This window comes from Tamandua tetradactyla, chromosome 24 (assembly GCF_023851605.1).
Source record: "Tamandua tetradactyla isolate mTamTet1 chromosome 24, mTamTet1.pri, whole genome shotgun sequence".
NCBI lineage: Eukaryota > Metazoa > Chordata > Mammalia > Pilosa > Myrmecophagidae > Tamandua > Tamandua tetradactyla.
The window spans coordinates 26,379,993-26,383,679 of record NC_135350.1 but is presented as its reverse complement, the minus strand read 5'-3'; positions in this window follow the sequence as shown (position 1 = coordinate 26,383,679).

Sequence of the window (3,687 nt, the reverse complement as noted above, 5' to 3'; positions counted from 1 at the left end):
GGGCGGGGGTCCGTGTCGTCGGTAGGCGGGGCGTGCGTTCTGCTCGAGGGGCGGGGGTAAAGGGCGGGGTTTGCGAGGCCTTGGGTGGGCGTGGCTGGGCCTGAGGCGTGGTGCAGGGCGCCCTCTAGTGGGTGCTCAGATCGTCTCCTCCCTTAGGCGGGATAGCTTTCTGTGAAGCTGGAAGGCTGCTGCGTGGTGGTTAATCCGACAGGGTCGCTGCAGAACACCCGTGTCAGGAAAGGGTTTCCCGGTGTGATTTTTGGCCCAGACAGTTTAAAGGCTTTCAAAGGAGGATATAGAAGGTGAGGAAGCCCGAATTTCATTGGAAGTACCGAAGGAACCCCGCCCCAGCTCAGTGTTCCACAGAAATCCTCGACTTGGAAATCACAGCTGTACCAGCCATGTAAAATTTAGTCTTTTCCTTCAAATTTGCCCTCAGTTTTAAGCTTGGCAATGGAGGAGTCTTGAAACAGTAGCTGAGAAAGGGTGGAAGAGATTTTCCGGTTTGAGACAGACTTGAATTGGGATAGGGAGAAGTTTTTTTTTTTTTTTTTTAATATTTTTATTGAAAAATAGCCTCACTTATACAGTACAACCATATTATACAATCAGTGGCTTACACTGATTCATTCTTGTAAGTGTAATTCTTACAAGTTGTTCATTCTTCATCATGATCATTTTTAGAACATTTGCATCACTCTAGAAAAAGAAATAAAAAGAAAAAAACTCATACATCCCATACCCCTTACCGTTCCCTCTCATTAGCCACTAGTAATTCAAACTACCCAATTTTTTATCCCCCTATTATTTATTTAATTTAATTTTTATCCTTTTTTTAAATTTATTTGTACATACCCTGGATAAAAGGAGCATAAGACACAAAGTTTTCCACAATCACACAGCCACATTGTAAAAGATATATAGTTATATAGTCTTCAAGAATCAAGGCTATTGGAACATGTTCAACAGCTTCAGGTACTTCCCTCTAGCCATTCCAATGCACCATAAACAGAAAAGGCATATCTATATAATGCATAAGAATAACCTCCAAGATAAACTCTCAACTCTCAGCCACTTGAAATCCTCAGCCACTGAGGCTTTATTTTGTCTCATTTCTCTGTTCCCCCTTTTGGTCAAGAAGGGTCTCTCATTTCCATGATGCTGGGTCCTGGCTCATCCCCATGAGTCAGGTCCTATGTTGTCAGGGAGATTTGCACCCCTGGGAGTCATGTCCCACATACGGGAGAAGGGCAGTGAGTTCACCTGCCAAGTTGGCTTAGAGAAAGAGGCCACATCTGAGCAACAAAAGAGGTTCTCTGGGGGTGACTGTTAGGCATAATTATCAGTAGGCTTAGCTTCTCCTTTGCAGGAATGAGTTCCATAGGGGTGAGCCTGAAGGTTGAATAGCCTCAGCCTATTGAACTGATTGTCCCCACTGCTTACAAGAATATCAGTAATATCACTAAATATAGTTTTAACTTACGGGATAGGGAGAAGTTTTAAATTGGGTGAGATATAGCTGTAGACAGTTCTGGACTTTTTTCTTTATATATGAAAGTCGTTGGAATAGTTATGGAGCCTGCTCAAGATTTCATTCAGATCAGGAGAACAAAAACATCCACACAGCACGTTCATGGTGGATATTTTCTGTTATGTTGCTGCCTGGTGTCCTCCTGATATTTGGGGAATCCACCAGCTTATGAGTCAGAAAATACTTAGTACTTATTTCTGTTCTTCCTTCCAGCCTGGGAATGAGCTCATAACCCAGGCTTCATCAATCGGAAGTCTGTACACAGGCTTTCAAATGAAAAGCTGTGGATCCCTGAGGGACACTGGTGAAAGCAGTGGTTGTGAGCAAATAATATTAATTTCCTAGGGCAGCAATGGCAGCCATGCCAGGCGTGATGTTCTGTATGAGGCCCTGTGGTATGGTGTTCAGTCTGCAGCAAGGGAAATGATAATCAGATCAATTCTGCTGTGTAGGTCTGGGCATATCTCTGAAATTGTTCTCTAGCTCTCCTGATTATTCTGTGATCAACCCAATATCCTTTTGATCAATTCTTTATTTGATTAAATAAGTCAGAATTGACTTACGTTAAACCATTTGAAATCAGTACAAGGAGTATTGCAAGGAAACAGATCATCAGGGAAATGGGTCAATCTGAGATTGATTATCTGACTTGGGTTGAGGTTGATGGTCATGAAAATTCAGTTGATGTTAAGCTGCACAGTTATTAAGAAACAAACAAACAAACAAACAAAAAACTCTGAACTCCTGGAATGAAAGTAAACATTGAGAGCAAGTCTTTGGGGAACACATGGTTATTGCTATAGAAGTATATTAAAGGGCATGAGTCATTCAAAGTCTATGGGTTGGATGGTTACTTCTTAAGGTGCCGGACAGTTAAGTGAAAGAAATGGCAAGCTCAAATTTTCAAATTCTTGGGTCAAGACATGAATTAAACCTAAGAGTTTTCTATGACAATATTAGAGGATTCAATTTCTTGAAGCCAAAATCTAAAGTAGTCAGAAGCCAAATTAAAATTTCATCCTGAAGGCTTCCAATTAGGTGTTGGGTGAAGTTACAGGAATATCAGGTGTCTTATATGAAAACTCGGGCATTGATTGGAAAAAAATAGGATTCCAAATATTGGAAAGAGGCTAATATTGGAAGAGCCAGATGATTGAGATTACTTTGAATCCCTAGCCACACTGATCTTTTTTGGCGAACTAAAACATTTTGTTTGTTGATTGTTACATGTCTGATTTGAACATTGTATTAAGGACCTTGTCTGAACAAGCAATCCTGTAAGGGGAAGTCAATACTCCTCTTGTCCCACTACCTCCATCCCTCATTGTCTTCAGACCTATAATTACAGTCAGAGTATAGAAGTGAGGGGGCAATTACCAAGTTAAATGTGGAAGGAGAAGGGTTAAACACCAGAATAGCTAGTACTAAATTTTGCTAATGCCAACTGTTAAAACTCTGGCCAATTTTTGTCAGAATGAATTCTGTGGGTTCTAGGTCAAGGAGATAAGACATAATTTTAGGTCAGACTTAATTTTCACTATGAGGACCATTACTAGAAATTATGTATTCATTTTTCTAATTCTAATAGTCAAGTAGTTAAAATTGTTTTTTTTCTATGTATAGATACAAACCTGAGCGCAAGTGATCCATGTTAAATGAAGTTGAGACACCAGATATTTCTTTATATATTTTTACACCAATGTATTGAGAACTACATTGCTGAGGGGAGTGCTGTGGTGCATTTTCCTTGTAGGTTGGTGGGAGATGCTATAATTGAAAGCGTGTGGTGGTTATGTTCATGTGTTAACTGGGGTAGGTTATGATATCCAGTTGTTTGGTCAAGCAAACACTGACCTGTTTGTTACTGTGAGGTGATTTTGTCTATTTAAATAATTGCTTTCAGCAGTGAGAGAAGTTTCATTTAATCAGTTGAAGGCCTTAAAGGGGAACTGATGACTTCAGCGATGAGAAGGAAGAATTTCTATCTCTATTTCAGCCATACAGCTTCTCCTGGAGAATTCATTGAAAACCTTCATCAGAGTTCCCAGTTTGTGTCTTGCTCTATGGAATTCATATTTGCCCATCCCACAGTTGCAAGTAAATTCCTAAAATAAATTGCACAATATCTACATTCTATGTAGATAAAAATCTATAGG